This window comes from Urocitellus parryii, chromosome 11 (genome assembly GCF_045843805.1).
Source record: "Urocitellus parryii isolate mUroPar1 chromosome 11, mUroPar1.hap1, whole genome shotgun sequence".
Taxonomy (NCBI): Eukaryota; Metazoa; Chordata; class Mammalia; order Rodentia; family Sciuridae; genus Urocitellus; species Urocitellus parryii.
Window position 1 is genome coordinate 81,143,113 of NC_135541.1, and position 20,176 is coordinate 81,163,288.

A 20,176-nucleotide genomic window follows, 5' to 3' on the forward strand; every position below is an offset into this window, starting at 1 on the left:
TTTTCAGGCACATGCATTCAGAAGCATTTCATGATTCAGGACCAGGTTTTCTCCAAAATAAAGCTCATTTTCCCCTACTGCCCCCTATTTTTTGAGAGCAATATTATACATTAAAGATGCATTTACATGAATCATTTTATAGATAAAATTATTTTAAATTTAAAATTATAATACTTATTTTATGCATAACCTCAAAAACACAGAATTTAAAGACAATACCAGTGAGGCACTATCATTCTATATGACTAAAACACTACCATTCTATATGACTAGTAAACACAATTCAAGGCAAAAAGGCAAAATATACACTTTGGCAATCCTATACAAAAGGGGTTCTTTCACTGCATTCTTTCATAAAATAAACACAATACATAAAAACGAAACAAGAAAAAGAAAAAGTGAATTTTGTCAACCCTACACAAACTGTGGCATTTCAAATTCAAGGTCTTGACACTCTTCTATTTGTTTTAGCCTGAGTCCCTGGCACATTGGATTCATGTCAGGCAGGCTGAGCTCCTCAGAGTTCTCTTTAGGCTCAGCAGCTGGCTTCAAAGCATAAGCTGATGTGCTGTCTGCCTCTGGAACATCTTTCTCCACATGACTCAGGGGAGTAAGAGCTGTACTAGGAGGCACTGCTGCTGAAGGTGAAGCTGGTCTCTCCTCAGTCCCCCTGACTTTGCTGATCGGGGTAGGTGGTTTGTAAAATGTTGGCCCGAGTTGGAGTTGCAGTATTCTGGGTGCTCTTGCTGGAGAAAGATGGTGAGAATGAGAGGACAGTCTCACTGGTGTTTCTCTTGCTGAAACAGCTGGCATGTTGGGCTGTGTGTCATCATTGGAATGGTCACCACTAACCTTGATGCTCATTGTCACATTTTCCTGGAGTACACTTGGCACAATCACTGCACTCATGCCAGTTAAGTACTTTGGTTCACATTGTTGTCCCTGATTTTTTTGTGGAATCTGCTGATCAAAACCATTAAATTGGGAGCCAACAGAAGTAGGGGTATCTTTTCTATTAAGTCCTTCAAAGGTAAGATTTTGGCAAAACTTGTCTGAATTGACATTTCCCACATTTCTGCTGTTTTTCTCATTAGGAGACCTTGCAAGATGGAACCTATCTATAGGTAAACAGAAACATCTGATCTTGGTGCTTGGCATAGGCCTCTTTATATCATTTGTTGTCACATCAGATTTCAGATTAAGTGGTTTTGTGGTTTTACATGTATTGTCCATCTTTTGTGATGGTGATTTAAGTTCCTTGTGATCAGAAAAAAAGAGATTTTTTTAACTTCATGGAGCTTGGTTAATAAGGAAGTGTGGTTATTTATTGATGGGCATTCTCTCAAACAACAGAGTCTTACATATTTTTCCAACATTATTTTCTCAGTTATCTATGCAGAGGAATCAAAAATCCATACAATATTAAAGGTACATTTTTAATTAAAGAATTACTTTTAAAAATTTATCTTAATAGAACTAATAGTCACAAATCACATAAATTAAAAAAAAAACACTTCCTATAGTAACTTGTTTTAATATACTACCCGTGAATGAATATTTTCAGGGTTAAGATGTTCCTGATTTCAACAGACAGACAATGGTAACTCTAGAAAAAAAACACTATTCTGTACACCAAGAAATGCCATATCCTGAATCCCAAAGACTTTGTCTGTCACTTAATATGCTTTCCAGCTACATTCTGTCCATACTGAGGGTAACACACCAGAGAGGACTTGGATGCTCTCCCAGCTGATCCACTAATACATGGCAACTTCCTCTGAACAAAGGAAGATTTAAGAGCTGTCAAAATTGCCATTGTGCTACTGGTCCTGGAGACTCCAGATTTACCTCCTTCTCTTTCTCCTCTAGTCTGGTCCCAAGGTCCCTGTTTTCTCCCCTAGAAGCCTAGCTTCTCACACTCTGTCTTTGCTGCATATACCCCAGAAGCTCCTGTTGCTAGAAAAGGGCATCCCTCTGGCCATGATCCTCATTTCACTGCTGTGAAACATCAGAAAACTGTGTGCCTTGCTATGGGTCTGATGGCTTTCCAACAGCCCTGTTCTAGCCCACAGTCCTCATCTGTGTCACCTGATCCTTCTCCCATATCTTTGAGCAGTGGTTTGCAGACAGGTGCACACCAGCATCATTTGCAGGTCATCATCTCATCTGACCTCCTTCTTCACCTGAGGCTTCTGGCCTTTCTTCCCTGGTTCCCAGGCAGTGCTCATGTGATTTGCTGTCCTGGGCCCTTCTCCACATTGATAGAAGGGAGCTGAGCCATTGTAGTTGGATGGCAACCACTAGAACATATTTACAGTCCTGCAGAAGTTCTAGCACCACTTCTAGCTGCCTGGGTGCTGTCTCAGCCCCTGCTCCAGTTCTGCCCTGGGCAAGCCTACTGCACTAGCCCTACCTGCCTTCTTCTGTCAAGACAAACTCCTATGTGGAGATATGTTGGCATGTGGTGTTAATGATCTTATAAAGACAAGGCTCAGAATACCTGGTATGTAATGAAATCTTCAAATATATTAAAATTATTTATTGTTATTATTATACCTACCTGGGAATCCAATTTCATTGGACAGCGAAACAAGATTTCATTTAGGAATGAGAAAGGATGAGGTTCAAATCTTGAATAAACAATAATTTAGAGACATGACACATGGCATTATTTGCCTTCCTCAGACTGTTAGCTATGGCTTAAATGAGGCCAAGGTTCATAGCACAGAAGTGCTAATAAGATCAAATCAGATAAATTGAATCAGTGAGTCCAGTGCTTTTCTTTGCAGAGAGGTAATGGACTGTCTTTGTTTTCAGACTTTCTCAGGCTACACTCATTGATATTTCATTAATTTTATATATCAAATTTAACATTTATGACTATATATTGAAAAATTCTGATTTAGCTCTACTAAAACAGTAATGAATGAAAGTTTTTCAACCCCCTTATGAGAAAACATTCACTGAAATCAAACGGTCAAAAAACAGTGAACAAAAAGACTGGAGCCAAGAAAATGGAAGACATGTGTGCTTAATGTGCTAAAGTTAGGCCACAGGTAAAGGGACATCAATGAATTTTAGTCTATTTTTTTGTTTCAGGAGTCCAGCTTCTTTTTTCTGCTTTGATTTTAATTGATGACAAAGAAGTAAAGGTGAAAACAAATTTCAGAAAGAGAACAAAAATAATTTATGAATTTCAAGATATCTTTTTACAAGAAAGAAACAAAGCATTTTAATGACATTCATTAAACTTTCTCAATGGCTAGAAAAGTTAACTACTAAAACCTTGAAGTTTGAACTTACCTCAATTTAAAACACCTTGATTTTTTTTTAAAGGATGAATATTGTAGATGGACACAATATTTTTATCTTTATTTATTTGTTTTATATGGTACTGAGGATCCAACTCATGGCCTCACAGATGCCAAGGCAAGCATTTTACCACCGAGCTAAAAGCCCAGACCTCACCTTGGTTTTTAATCATGACTTCTTGGCAAGGTTTGAAATATGCAAACATATATGTTACATGACCACTCACCAATGAGACATGCATCCCATTTTTCCAATGCATTTTGCTTGCATTCTGATTTCTCAAATGATATACTCAATTCATAATTTTTAGTTTCAATATCTGCAGTGTGGATATCCTATTGATACAAGAAAAGTTTTAAACTAAAAGCAAAACACATCTCAAAACAAACAGTTCAAAGACTATTAACTTGTTAATATAAACATCACAAATTTAATGCAATTCTGTAATGGTCAAAACTCACTTTCTTTGTAGAAAAATATTGTGACATTGTGGAATCTTCTGTTGATATTACAGGTTTGGAAGGAGGGCTTTTATCCACCGGAGGTGCAACAACATCAGTACTAGATGAAATATTTTGTGGCTCGAAGGACCCATCGAAGATCATCTGTGCATTGGTAATGAGGAACTCTACCAAAAGGGCCTGATTGGCATATGCAACAAGGGAGGAGGAGATGGAACCAGGAGTGGTTGTAGGCCCGGGCCTCATCAGACAGGGTCCACATACCACACCCAAGTTTTTTGAGTTCATCAGATTTTCTTCAGAATGGACTACAACCCTTAAAAGAAGAACACATAAAGTGTATGAGATTTGCCTAATAGAGGTCCTTAATTGTAGTTTACTATGACTTGAGAAGGGTGGAGATAACATGGGCTATAGAAGACTACAAAACATTTGTCAAGGGTCAAGTTTAGTGGGTATAGGGAAAGAATCCTTTGTTTCATTATGATACTTACCACACACCAAACTGAGTTTCAGAGTACTATATTAGGATAAAATGCATGTAAGTAGAAGGAACTACTGAACTCAGTAGCAGAAGGAAGAAAAACACCCCTAAAAATTGCTCCATCTTTGTATGTGGGATATACTCCCCATTTCTTATACTGGAACCTGAAAAATCACTGTCAATTTCTCTTTCACTGCCCAGTTAGTTTTCTTTTTAAAAAAAAAATAATTTTTACGTACAGATGGACAAAATACCTTTATTTTAATTATTTATTTGTATGCAGTGCTGAGTATCAAACCCCGTGTCTCACATGTGCTAGGCAAGTATTCTATCACTAGCCACACTCCCAGCTGCCCTCACCTAGTTTTCTAGCCTAAATGATTCTCTCCTGAACATCTCTCTGTTCTATTGACACTATCAATGTTCTGGTTTTACTTCAAACACTCTCAGCTTGTTATTTCTATGACTATCTAAGGAAATATGTGTCTCCCTGGTTTAGCTATCAGGATGACACTAGATTTATCTATGGGTAAAAAAGCTGTGATATATATATATATATATATATATATATATATATATATATATATATATAGAATATATCTATCTATATATATAATATATAGTGAATATATCTATATCTATATAACTATATAGAGATATAGATAGATAGATAGATAGATAGATAGATAGATAGATAGATTCACTATATATATCAAATCAGATAAATGGACTCAGTGAGTCCAGTGCTTTTCTTTGCAGAGAGGTAATGGACTGTCTTTGTTTTCAGACATATGCTAGACAAGGGAGGAGGAGTTTTGCTATTTGTCTTTCAGAGGATTCATCACTGATGTATAGAAATGCATTTGATTTCTGAGTATTAATTTTATATCTTGCTACTTTGCCAAATTCATTTATTATTCTAGAAGTTTTCTGGTGGAGTTTTTTGGATCCTCCAAGTATAAAAATATGTAATTGGCAAAGAATGATAAGTTGAGTTCTTCTTTTCCTATTCATATTTCCTTGAATTTTTTTCATCTAATTGCTCTGGCTAGAGTGGCAAGGATTATGTTGAACAATTTTTAGACGGAATGCTTCCAATTTTTCTTCATTTAGAATGATGTTAGCCTTAGGTTTAGCATAGAGAGCTTTTACTATGTTGAGGTATATTCCTACTACCCCTAGTTTTTCTAATGATTTGAACATTAAAAGGTACTGTATTTTGTCAAATTCTTTCTCTGCATCAATTTATATAATCATAGGGTTCTTCTCTTTAAGTTTAATGATGTGATGAATTACATTTATTGATTTATGTATGTCAAACCAACCTTGCATCCCTGGAATACACAACTTGATCATGGTGCATTGTTTTTTTCATATGTTTTTGTATGTGATTTGCCATAATTTTAATGAGAACTTTTGCATCTATGTTCATCAGGGATATAGCTTTGAAATTTTTTTCTTTGATATGTCTCTGGCTGGTTTGGGTATCAGGTTGATACTAGCTTCACAGAATGAGTTTGGATGGGTTTCCTCCTTTTCTATTTCATGGAATAATTTGAAGCCCTTCAACATATGAATAATTAAAAAACAACTGTGGTATATATACACAATGGACTATTACTCAGCATTATAAGAGAATGAAATAATGGCATTTACAGGTAAATGGATGGAGTTGGTGAATATCATGAAGTAAGCCAATCCCCCAAAATCAAAGGCGAAAATTCTCTCTGATAAATAAATATTGATACATAATTGGGTCTCTGGGCATGTAGGAATATGGATTGGGCTCAGGAGAGGGAAGGAAGAGGAGGGATATGGGGTAGGAAAGATGGTGGAATGAGAGGAACATCATTACCCTAAGTACATGTATGATGGCACATGTGGTATGACTCTACATCATGTACAGAGAAATTCAAATTTGTGCTCCATTTGTGTACAATGAATTGAAAAGCATTTTGCTGTCATGTATAACTGATTTGAACTAATAATTTTCTTAATTTTTATTTTATTTATTTATTTGTATGTGGGGCTGAGGTTCAAACCCAGGGCCCTGCACACCTTACACATGCTCTACTGCTGAGCCACAATTCCAGCCACAAAAAATAAATTTAAAAAAATTTAAAAAGGATATTTTAATTGCTGACAGAAACGTCTAGCAGGCAAATCTGAATATGTGAAATTCCTGATTCCAAGTTCTTTAGTGGGTATAGAAACAATATGGTCAACTCATTTGCCAGGGAGGTAAGATTTTTTATCAAGTCTCTAGGAAGGGTAGCACAGTTCCTGCTACTGCTTGTTATATTGTAGGCTAATGAAATCAAATTTTCTAAATGTAAAATGCTTTCTTGTGTCTCCATGTTTATTACTCTCTGCCTTGTATGCTCTTCTGCACATTCACTTCCAAGTCACCCCTCAGTTCCTAAAATCAGACACAAGGCCTTTTGCCTCTTCTGCTCTATCCCTACCCCCAAACTACCTCTGCATGCCTACAAGCTGTGCACAGCTACTAGAAAAAGGATGATGGTGAACTGTGGTTATATATAGATCTGTACACTAAGACGATGAGCCCACAAATAGCAGAAACCCGATGTTTCCATCCTAGTTTCACCAGCCAGAGCCTGGCACAGAAGAAGCATCTGAGGGTACCATGTTTGCTGCATGAAGATGTATTCAATGTCTCTCTCTCCCAACACATAATAAAAACATCCTAAAAATTATTTTGAAAATCATACCATAACAACATAAATGTACTGAACACTATTGTCCTGTTCAATTAAAAATGGTTAAGATGGTATAAAAATTCTTACCTCTTAAGATGGACGATAAGGTAACATAGAGTGTCAAAATTGGATGGTGGCAATTGTCTTATAAGTTCCTTGGTTTTGAGAAGAGTTTGGTTGATTTCCATACACATATTTGGAGATATGTTGTCTTCAGAGTTGTCCCTTTTGGTGTCCTGTTCTTGGTTAATATGTTGGATGATATTTGCAAGCTCCATAAATTCCTGGTACCATTGGAATAAAACCAATGGTGCTGGTAGCTAAAGAAACAAAATAATATTAAAAATACATTTGGGCTGAGGTTGTGGCTCAGAGGTAGAGTGTTTGCCTAGCACATATGGAGTCCTGGGTTTGATCCTCAGCACCACATAAAAATTAATAAATAAAATAAAGGTATTGCATTCCGCTACAACCCCAAAATAAATATTTTGAAAAAAATCGTCTGCCTGTTTTCTTTGTTAAAGTCAACTATAAGTGAGAATTACTCAAATAATTTAGCATGTCCCTTTAGATTAACAAAATCTAACGTCAATCTGTATTTATTGATATCTTTTTCAGTACTGGGGATTGAACCTAGGACCTCAAGCATGCTATGCAAGCACTCTAGTACTGAACTTCATCACTGCCCATAAAATAAAATATATATGTTTGGTAGAGAAGTGACTTAGAAAGCAAATCAAAATCTTGACTATAAATTATATTTATGTTAATAACAAATTAATAGATAATAGGTGAAATTCTAAACTTTAAATGAAGTTTAAACTTTAAGCTTCATTATGGGATTTTAATACTCTTCATCTGTATCCTAAACATATTATATTCACATCTGCCCCCCAAATAGCATAATCTTCAGCTGTTTTATTGGAACAAACATAGAATAGTGCACAAAATCTATAAAATGAATCAGAAATCCATGGATTTTATGAGTAAGGGGTAAAAATACCAAAGTGTAAAGGGCATAGATTTTACTTGGGCAAAAATGAAGATCAGCACAAGATAATATGACCTACAAAAACATACTGTCAACATCTCAAGAAACTTTAGAACAGGATGATTTGCCATGAATAGATCAAAAGAAAAGTTCTTACAACAAATATCCACTGTCATAATGAATTTCAATCTTTCTATTGATCTACACTAGAAAATTCAGTGAACCGTTAGCTACCTGATGTCCTATAAAATCTGTAGGCAGTTAGAGTGTTGCCCTGTGATCAGTTTCTATCTTCACCACTCTGGGATCTGAAGCAACTCACTTCACCTCTTGGAGCTTTAGGTCAATGAGGCTACTCTCTAACACTATTTCAAGAATTGAGCACACTTTCCCAAATGAAAGTCTTAGACATACAAAAATTCCTCAACAGAATGTAAGTTTATTGTATTGGAGCCAATTCATCTCTCCTTCCTGACTGACTAAACAAGATTAAGGATGACACATTATGAGACTTATAGTCATTCAAAGGTATCAACCTCCAATTCTCAGTTGAAGGGTCTGTAGAATGTGATTAAAGGGTTATAAATGCTTTCCTGGGCTAACATTGTAGATCCAGAAATTTATACTTAATTTTTTCCCTCCTGCAATTCCACTAAAATACAGTAGGCTCATAAGGACTAGGAAAATAGAAAAAAATAAAAAGCAACAATTCACAAGTAGAAAAGCATATGAATAAGTCCTGATGCATCATTTTCAAGAGAACTGACACTTTGTCACTCAACATGATTTTCAGAATCCTAAAGGGACCTGGACAATCACTACCAGGTCCTCTGATCTTGGGTTAGGTTGCAGGTGGGCCAGCTGAGAAAGCTTAGCTCTTTATAGAATCCTGTCTCCACTCCATGTACTAGAGCAATCTCCTTTCTGAAACTCTGGAAAATTTTTCTCTGGGCAATGGGATACAGAGGCTCTCTGAATAGAGGCAATGCCAAACATAAGGTACAGAGAGGTAACTGTTTTCAAATGGGGATATGTTGGCTATATGGACACTGAAAACACAGATCCTACAGTCTTAGTAACCCTGGCTCCCAAAGTATTGGTACTGTATCTCTAGGAAAGGAAAAAAAAAAAAAACCTTTCCTGGGGGACTGGGTTGTGGCTCATTGTAGTACACTCATCTGGCATGTGTGAGGCACTAGTTTTGATCCTCATCAGCACAAAAAAATAAATTAATTAATTAAAAATATTGTGTCCATCTAAAATTAAATAAAATGCCTTCTCAGGAGGATCACAGCAGTGCCAGAACAGGGAACTAGAGACATGTAGTTAGGCATATACCAAACAGTCCACCTAGACCACTTTATAGTGAAGTTCAAAGTTTCTAAAAAGCCTTGATGTGTTCAAGTGCTTCCAAAGCTATTTCAATTCCAAACTCTAATATATCTAGGCACCATGAAAGATAAAATTCAAAATGAGTAGAAAAAGAACAAATTGAAGGTGTAAAATGATACTGTCAATATGCTGGCAACTAGTCAGATATGGTGAAAGAGTACTGGAAAAGGAACTGATCTAAATTTAGATTTACTCTAAATGAAAAATAGATACCAGATTTCAAAAAAAAAAGATATGAAATACAAATAAATAAAGAAACAAAATACCTCATAATTTAAAAACCTAGATATTCAAAATGTTCAATGATATATTAAAATTCGCTTCACTTTATTTTTAATTTTTATGTTGCTATAGAAAGTTTAAGGTTATATATGAGGGTCACATTGTATTTCTACAGAGGTTAGAGGCCAAATAGAGTAAAGAACCCTTAATGAGAAAAATTTATGGATATCCACAATAAAAGAGCATCATATAATCATTTAAAAAATTTAATCAAAGGAATAGAAAATCAGACTTCTTGAATATTAAAACATGATCTCACAATTGGAGTAATTTACTTATTCAAGAAGAAAAAGACAAGAAAATGTCTTAGAAGGTTTTTGAAGGAAAAAAGAACAATAAAGAAAAGTTAAGGGAACAGAAGAAGAAGTATGCTTGCCAAGCAAGTGCATGACACTGAATTTTTAATTCCCATGAGTACAAATAACAAATTTATAAATATTTATATGTGTGTTTGTGTATGTGTACACATACACATCTCCAAAGAAGAGCTTCATGTACAAGGGTGAGAGAATGGCAATAAAAATCAAGAAAAGTTCCAAGAACTAAAGTGCTCACAACTAAAGGAGCTCATGGAGTGGCCAGAATACTGGATGGAAATATATCTACATCAAACTACATCATTATAACATCTTAGAGAGAGCCGCCTAACGTGCCTGCAAGGTAGGCAGACCTGCGACCGACCAGCAGAACAGGTCCAGCGGCCCGCCAGCGTGGTAGACAAATCACCCCAATTGGAGGAGGGGCAGAGCTGCCGCCCACACCTGCAAAGTAGGCAGACCTGTGACCAACCGGGATAACAGGCCCAGTGGCCTGCTTGCATGGTAGACACATCACCCCAATTGGAGGAAGGGCCCAAGTGCCACCTGCAAGGCAGGTAGACCGCGTGTATTAGAGAAGGGGCCCAGAAGCGCGCAGGCATAGTTGAAAGATCACCCCAATTGGAGGAGGGGCACAGCCGCCACCTGCGCCTGCAAGTTAGGCAGACCATGAGAACCAGAGAAGGGGCCCAGCGGCCCACCAGCGTGATAGACACACACCCCAATTTGAGAAGGAGCACAGCCGCCGCCCGTGCCTGCAAGGGAGACTTTGCAAGTATACAAGAGCAATATAAATATATAGGGGGAAAATTAAATAACACAACAGTTTCACCAAGCATAAAGAAATGCGAGCAGTATGAAAAGACAAGGAAAAAAAGGACCACAAGCAATGCAGGTCAACTCAACTTTAGAAGAGGAAATATCTGCAGCAGATGGAATGTCAGATAAAGAATTCAGGATTTACATGCTTCAGATGATCTGGAGTCTCAAAGAAGACATTAGAGAGCAAAATCAAACAATGAAATATCACTTCGACAATGAATTACATAAACAAATCCAAGGAGCAAAAGATGAATTATACAGGGAGATAGAGGTTATAAAAAACAAACAAACAGAAATCTGAGAAATGCAGGGAGCAATAAACCAAATTAAAAACTCAAAGGAGAATACTACCAGCAGAGTAGAAGATAGGACATCAAACAATGAAGACAAAGTATTTCAACTTGAAAAGAACATAGACAGCACAGCAAGACTGTTAAGAAATCATGAGCAGAACATCCAAGAAATATGGGATAACATAAAGAGACCAAACTTAAGAGTCATTGGGATACAGAAAGGTATAGAGGTCCAAACCAAAGGAATGAGCAATCTGTTCAATGAAATAATAGGAGAAAACTTCCCAGACATGAAGAATGAGACAGAATCCCAAATCCTAGAAGCCTACAGGATGCCGAATATGCAAAAGCATAAGAGATCCACACCTAGACACATTATAATGAAGATGCCCAACATACAAAATAAGGAGAGAATTTTAAAAGCTACAAGAAAAAGGAGGCAGATTACATTTAGGGGTAAACCAATCAGGATAACACCTGATCTTTCAACACAGACTCTAAAAGCTAGAAGATCCTGGAACAACATATTTCAAACACTGTAAGAAAATGAGTTCCAACCAAGAATTGTGTATTTAGCGAAATTAAGCTTCAGGATGGAAGATGAAATTAAAACCTTCCACGATAAACAAAAGTTAAAAGAATTTGCAGCTACAAAACCATCTCCAAAACATCCTCAACAAAACATTACAGGAAGAGGAAATGGAAAATAACAATGAAAACCAACAGTGGGAGGTAGTACAGTAAGGGAGAAAATAATCAAAGAGGAAAAACAAACCATGTAAAGTAACATAAGTAAACAAATATGGCTGGAAGAACAATCCATATCTCAATAATAACCCTAAATGTTAATGGCTTAAACTCACCAATTAAGAGACACAGGCTAGTAGAATGGATCAAAAAAAAAAGATCCAACAATATGCTGCCTACAGGAGAAGCATTTGATAGGAAAATACATACATAGACTGAAAGTGAAAGGTTGGGAAAAATCATATCACTCATATGGACTTCAAAAACAAGCAGGAGTGTCCATACTCATATCAAATAAAATAGATTTCAAGCCAAAGTTAATCAAAAGGGATAAAGAGGGTCACTACATACTGCTCAAGGGAACCATACACCAACAAGACATAACAATCTTAAATATATATGCCCCAAACAATGGTGCAGCTATGTTCATCAAACAAACTCTTCTCAAGTTCAACAGTCTAATAGACCACCATACAATAACTATGGGAGACTTCAACACACCTCTCTCACCACTGGACAGATCTTCCAAACAAAAGTTTAATACAGAAACTATAGAACTCAGTAATACAATTAATAACCTAGTCTTAATTGACATATATAGAATGTACCACCCAACATCAAGCAGTGACACCTTTTTCTCAGCAGCACATGGATCCTTCTCAAAAATAGATCATATATTATGTCACAGGGCAACTCTTAGACAGTAAAAAGGAGTAGAGATAATACCATGCATCTTATCTGATCATAATGGAATGAAATTGGAAATCCATGATAAAAGAAAGAAGGAGAAATCATGCATCACTTGGAGAATGAACAATAGGTTACTGAATGATCAATGGGTTATAGAAGACATCAAGGAGGAAATTAAAAAATTCTTAGAGATAAATGAAAACACAGACACAACATATCGGAATCTATGGAACACAATGAAAGCAGTTCTAAGAGGAAAATTCATTGCTTGGAGTTCATTCCTTAAAAAAGAAAAAAACCAACAAATAAATGTTCTCACACTTCATCTCAAAATCCTAGAAAAAGAAGAGCAAAACAACAGCAAATGTAGTAGAAGGCAAGAAATAATTAAAATCAGAGCTGAAATTAATTAAATCGAAACAAAAGAAACAATTGAAAAAATTGACAAAACTAAAAGTTTGTTGTTTGAAAAATAAATAAGATTGACAGACCCTTAGCCATGCTAATGAAGAGAAGAAGAGAGAGAACTCAAATTACTAGCATATGGGATGAAAAAGGCAATATTACAACACACACTTCAGAAATACAGAATATAATTAGAAATTATTTTGAATCCTTATACTCCAATAAAATAGAAGATAGTGAAGGCATCAATAAATTTCTTAAGTCATATGATCTGCTCAGATTGAGTCAGGAGGATATAGACAACCTAAGCAGACCAATATCAATTGAGGAAATAGAAGGAGCCATTAAAAGACTACCAACTAAGAAAATCCCAGTACTGGATGGGTATACAGCAGAGTTTTACAAAATCTTTAAAGAAGAACTAATACCAATACTTTTCAAGTTATTTCAGGGAATAGAAAAAAGAGGGAGAACTTCCAAATTCATTCTATGAGGCCAACATCACCCTCATTCCTAAACCAGACAAAGACACTTCAAAGAAAGAAAACTACAGACCAATATCTCTAATGAACCTAGATGCACAAATCCTCAATAAAATGCTGGAGAATCGGTTACAATAACATATCAAAAAAATTGTGCACCATGATCAAGTAGGATTCATCCCTGGGATGCAAGGCTGGTTCAATATACGGAAATCAATAAATGTTATTCACCACATCAATAGACTTAAAGATAAGAACCATATGATAATCTCAATACACGCAGAAAAAGCATTTGACAAAGTACAGCATTCCTTTATGTTCAAAACTCTAGAAAAACTAGGGATAACAGGATCATATCTCAACATTGTAAAAGCTATCTATGCTAAGCCTCAGGCTAGCATCATTCTGAATGGAGAAAAATTGAAGGCATTCCCTCTAAAATCTGGAACAAGACAGGGATGCCCTCTCTCACCACTTTTGTTCAACATAGTTCTCAAAACACTGGCCCGAACAATTAGATAGACGAAAGAAATTAAAGGTATAAAAATAGGAAAAGAAGAACTTAAATTATCGCTATTTGCAGATGACATGATTCTATACCTAGGAGACCCAAAGGGGTCTACTAAGAAACTGTTAGAGCTAATAAATGAATTCAGGAAAATGGCAGGACATAAAATCAACACACATAAATCAAAGGCATTCTGTGATATCAGCAACAAATCTTCTGAAATGGAAATGAGGACAACCACTCCATTCACATTACCCTCAAAATACTTGGGAATCAACCTAACAAAAGAGGTGAAAGACTTATACAATGAAAACTACAGAACCCTAAAGAGAGAAATAGAAGAATATCTTAGAAGATGGAAAAATATACCCTGTTCATGGATAGGCAGAACTAATATCATCAAAATGGTGATATTACCAAGAGTTCTCTATAGGTTTACTGCAATGCCAATCAAAATCCCAATGGCATTTCCTGTAGAAACATATAAAGCAATCATGAAATTCATCTGGAATAATAAAAGACCCAGAATAGCCAAAACAACTCTAAGCAGGAAGTGAAAATCAGGCGGTATAGGGATACCAGACTTCAAATTATACTACAGAGCAATAGTAACAAAAACAGCATGGTACTGGTACCAAAACACGCGGGTGGACCAATGGAACAAAATAGAGGACACAGAAACCAATCCACAAAATTACAACTATCTTATATTCATAACGGGGCTAAAAGCATGCAATGGAGGAAGGATAGCATCCTCAACAAAAGGTGCTTGGAAAACTGGAAATCCATAAGCAACAAAATGAAACTGAATCCCTTTCTCTCACCATGCACAAACGTTAACTCAAAATGGATCAAGGAGCTTGATATCAAAACAGAGACTCTGCATCCGATAGAAGAAACAGTTGGCTTTAATCTACATATTGTGTGGTCGGGCTCCAAATTCCTTAATAGGACACCCATAGCACAAGAGTTAAAACAAGAATCAACAAATAGACTTACTCAAACTAAAAAGTTTTTTTTCTCAGCAAAATTAACAATAAGAGAGGTAAATAGGGAGCCTACATCATGGGAACAAATCTTTACTCCTCACACTTCAGATAGAGCCCTAATATCCAGAGTATACAAAGAACTCAAAAAATTAAGCAATAAGAAAACCAATAACCCAATCAACAAATGGGCCAAGGACCTGAACAGAAACTTCTTAGAGGAGGACATACAATCAATCAACAAATACATGAAAAAATGGTCACCATCTCTAGCAGTCAGAGAAATGCAAATCAAAACCACCCTAAGATACCATCTCTCTCCAGTAAGATTGGCAGCCACTATGAAGTCAAACAACAAGTGCTGGTGAGGATGTGGGGAAAAGGGTACACTTGTACATTAATGGTGGGACTGCAAATTGGTGTGGCCAATTTGGAAAGCAGTATGGAGATTTCTTGGAAAGCTGGGAATGGAACCATCATTTGACCCAGCTTTTCCCCTTCTCGGTCTAGTCCCTAAAGACCTAAAAAGAGCGTAGTACAGGGACACTGCTACATCGATGTTCATAACAGCACAATTAACAATAGCAAGACTGTGGAACCAACCTAGATGCCCTTCAATAGATGAATGGATAAAATAATGTGGCATTTATACACAATGGAGTATTATTCTGCATTGAAAAAAGACAAAATCATGGAATTTTCAGGAAAATGGATAGCATTAGAGCAGATTATGCTAAATGAAGCTAGCCAATCCCTAAAACAGAAATGCCAAATGTCTTCTTTGATATAAGGAGAGTAACTAAGAACAGAGTAGGGAGGAAGAGCATGAGAAGAATATTAACATTAAACAGGGACGAGAGGTGAGAGGGAAAGGGAGAGAGAAGGGAAATTGTATGGAAATGGAATATTATCATGGTTATACAAAATTACATACAAGAGGAAGTGAGGGGAAAGGGAAAAAACAAGGGGGATAAATGAAGTACAGTAGATGGGGTAGAGAGAGAAGATGGGAGGGGAGGGGAGAGGGGAGAGTAGAGGATAGGAAAGGCAGCAGACCACAACAGACACTAGTATGGCAATAGGTAAATCAGTGGATGTGTAACCGATGTGATTCTGCAATCTGTATATGGGGTAAAAATGGGAGTTCATAACCCACTTGAATCAAAGTGTGAAATATGATATGTCAAGAACTATGTAATGTTTTGAACAACCAACAATAAAAATTAAAAAAAAATAAAAAGTAATAAAATAATAAAAATCTTAGAATAATGAGGGGGTGATGACATAGTCTATACCAATGAAAAATATGAAATATAAAATATTTTTGCTCTTTGCATTTGATGGTAGGTTTAGAGTAAAACTTGAACCTGTTGAAGGTAAAATTTTAACACTTTACAGATGTCATGTGAAGAAAATTCTGACAGATCTACTAAATGCCTTCCGTTTTCCAGAGCTTGACACAGTATTGGGATTTTTGCCTTGTTGCCACTGACTCAGTAAATTCCCTTGAAGAGAAAAGAAAAACAGAATGCAATATTTTAGTTTAGTACAAAGAGCTAAATGCAGACATCTAGACAGAGTTGATATATCTACTTCAATTTTTATTACTATTTAAAAAATACAAGTTGAAATCAAATAAATTAACATTTTCCAAATAAATGTGAATAAATTTAATTATTACAAATGGAGAGTGCTGATTTTCTTAAAGTCTCTTTTTCATTAAAACAAATCACAAAGGCATTTATGTTTTTAGAGTTTTAAGAGTAAACAACATACTTGTAAACACAAGGCAGTCTTTTCAAATTCTAAAGTACACATTTTGATTATGAAAGGAAAGCCATCTGGCTACTTTTTGGCAACACAGCACAATTCTGCTCCAAATAAGTGTATTTTCCCCTGAAGTGTCTGATGTCCGCAAACAATGGTTAAGTTTGCCATGAATTTTTTATGGCAGACAAGAAGACACTAAAGAAAATGATATTTGAAAACTGATTGACTCAACTTAAAATTATTCACAACTAAGCAAAATACAGACCGACTAATAATGACAAAAATAAGTTAAAAGTACTATTTGTAGTTTGTGAATTACATTTAACAGGAAAACAAAGAAGAAAACTATAGAAATAAACTGTGGGACTTTATTAAAACGTACTGGCAACCCAGGTGTGATGGCATATGCCCATGATTCCAGCTACTTGAGGGGTTGAAACAGGAATTTCACAAGTTGAAGGCCAGACCAATCTAGCAAGAACCCATTTCAAAACACAATTTTAAGAAAGGGTAGATGGGCTGTGGATGTGGCTCAAGCAGTAATGTGCTCGCATGGTGTGCATGGGACTCTGGGTTCGATCCTCAGCACTACATAAAAAATAAAATTTAAAAAAAGATATTTTTTTCCACGGAAAACAGAAAAATAAATGATAAAAAATTCTCTCTCTCTCTCTCTCTCTCTCTCTCTCTCTCTCTCTCTCTCTCTCTCATTTCTCTTCTCTCTCTAAAAATATGGCATGTTCAAGACCCTGAATTTAATTCCCAGGAGAACAAACAACAAATTTATATATATATATATATTTATATGTGTGTGGACACACACATCTCCAAATAAGTAAAATCATAACAAAGAAGTATATAGCAAAAGAAAAAAATGTGATTCCATAAAGATCTTACCTCTTCACATTTAAGACCTCAAAATATGACAATGTGTTCACAGTATCTACATCTTGTGGAAAATCTCCATTTTCTGAACTAATGGGTGGCAGCTGCTTTTGCCATTAATTATTGATGAAATGTTCCAAGGGAGCTAGGTCCTTACAACAGAAATGTTTGTATAAGAAGGGTAAAATGACAAAAACATATACCACATGATATTGTACTTGGAATAATTTTTAGATTTTGAGATTATTTATATATTACAAAAGCTATTATTTTGCATTTCTAACATAAAAAAGCATCTCATTTATTTATCTCTTATAAAACACATATTTTATTTTTTATTTACTTATGACAGTGGGATGCATTACAATTCATATTACACATATAGAGCACAATATTTCACATTTATGTTCATATACAAAGTATATTCATACCTATTCATGTCTTCATACATGTATTTGGCATAATGATGACCTTCTCATTTCACCATCTATAATCCCAACTACTCAGGAAATGGAGGCATGAGGATTGCAAGTTTGAGGACAACCTGGACAGCTTAGCAAGACCCTGTCTCAAAATCAAGTTTTAAAAAGGGCTGGGGATACAGCCCAGAGGTAGAATGTTCCTGGGTTCCAGTCCCCATACTGGGGAGTGATAAAAAAGAAATTGATTTTTGGAGCCATTTCCACTTTGCGGATCCACTAGCACTTTTACAGTTTCCCTGCCATCAAAGGAGGCCAGGCACATCACAGCACCACTGTATAGCCACATATCCTCAGTGCCCATCCATGGTGAGGATTCTGCTAAGGTCCTGTAGGCACCTTCCATGTTCCCCTCCTATACCAAAAAAAAAAAAAAAAAAAAAAAAAGACTGGCATTGAACTTCACATGTTTTACCATAACCTTGGATTGAAATCTAAATTTTGTAGAACCCTGAGCCCCCAGAACCCAGTCAACCTGAAGCACATTTGCTTGCACTTGTGTTTCTGTCAAGAAAGCATTGCATTTCCTAGTGCAGCCTCTTGAAAAACAACTTGGCAATGCCTCAGAGTTAAACATTATACTATGATGGAGTGTTGAGAGCCACAGCCAAAAGGGCCCCAGCAAACTTCCAGCTGCCAGTACCAGCTGCCAGCTGATGACTGGCTCACAGTGACCCCAGCAGAAGGGGCCCCAGCAAACTTCCAGCTGCCAGCAAAGTTCCAGCTGCCAGCTGATGAGTGGCTCACAGCAGCCCCAGCAAACTTCTAGCTGCCAACTGATTGGCTCCTCTGCAGTGATGCTCATTGGATTGTTTCCCTGCCCTTTCAGACCACGGAACTGCTCATTGGGGGACTTTTTCTTAGCTCCGCCTATGTGACCCAGCCAATTGGCCTCAAGAGCAGGAGGTGTGGGGGATGTTGAGAGGCTTGTGGGAAGCCAGTGGTGGCAGTTGGGCTCTGAAGGTTTTCATGAAGAGCTGTGTGGTGTGGCGTGTGTTCTAAAAATAAAGTTTGTTTCTTTTGACAAGTGGCTCCTGAATTGTGCCCAGCCAGACTGGGGCAATGGAGGAACTTTCCAAAAGTATCAAATAAAAAGTAATCACTGTATAAGCCTAAGCCTACATGTCTATCATTTACTAAATCATATTAGTTAGTAGAGTGACTGACTGAACTCATCAAAAATTGAGTATTGAAAAAAATTTGTTTTTAACACTTGTGTACTTTACTTGAATATAATAATATACAAATAATTAGCTTAGCCTTATAAAAATCTGGGGCTTGGTCAAAATATTTACTCATTTTTTTAAAAAAAATAATGGTAGAATACACATAATGTTCACCATCACAATCATTTTTAAGTGCACAGTTCATTGGGTTAATTACAGTCATGCAGTTGTATGTCTAATGTTCAGAACTTTTTATCTTACAAAACCAAAACTCCATTTCCATAATCATCTCCCCATTCCACTATTCATTCCATGACAACCACCTGACAACTCTGGGTCAGATTAACTAAGTTAAGTAGAATTATATAGTATTTGTCCTTAGTTCACATAGCATCGTATCCTTAAATTTCATAAATGTTGTATCAGAATTCCCTTCCTTTATAAGGATGAATACTATTCTACTATATGTGTGTATGCCAAATTTTGTTTATTCATTCAACCTTTGATGGACATTTAAAATGCCTACACCTTTTGGCTACTGCAAATAATGCTATGAGCATGGTTGTCCAAATACCTGTTTGGGTTTGTTATCAATTCTTTGGGGTACTTATACCCCAAAGTGGAATTGTTTATTAAGGTTTTTCAGCACCTGCCATACTATTTTCCATCTTGAATGTACTATTTTACATTACTCCAACAACACAAGAGGGTTTCTATTTTTCCATTCCATTGTCAACACTTGTCATTATTATTATTTTTGAATAGTAGCCAATCTTAATGGGTGTGAGGTGGTTCCTATTGTAGTTTGATTTTCATTTCCCAAATGATAAGTGATGCTGTACATCTTGTGCTTATTGGTCATTTGTGCAACTTCTTTGGAGAAATCCTTTGCCCATTTTTAATCAAGTTTTATTGTTGTTGAGTTGAAGGAGTTCTTTATTCACTTTGTATTTTTTATTTTTTTTCATAAAAGCATGACTTAAT

At 36.1% G+C, this 20,176-nt stretch overlaps 1 pseudogene; it reads right to left on the reverse strand.

Annotated features, from left to right (window-relative positions):
• Positions 1 to 414: 414 nt before the first annotated feature.
• On the reverse strand, positions 415 to 18,372 carry LOC144249294 (rho GTPase-activating protein 29-like; annotated as a pseudogene).
• Between the last annotated feature and the right edge of the window lie 1,804 nt (positions 18,373 to 20,176).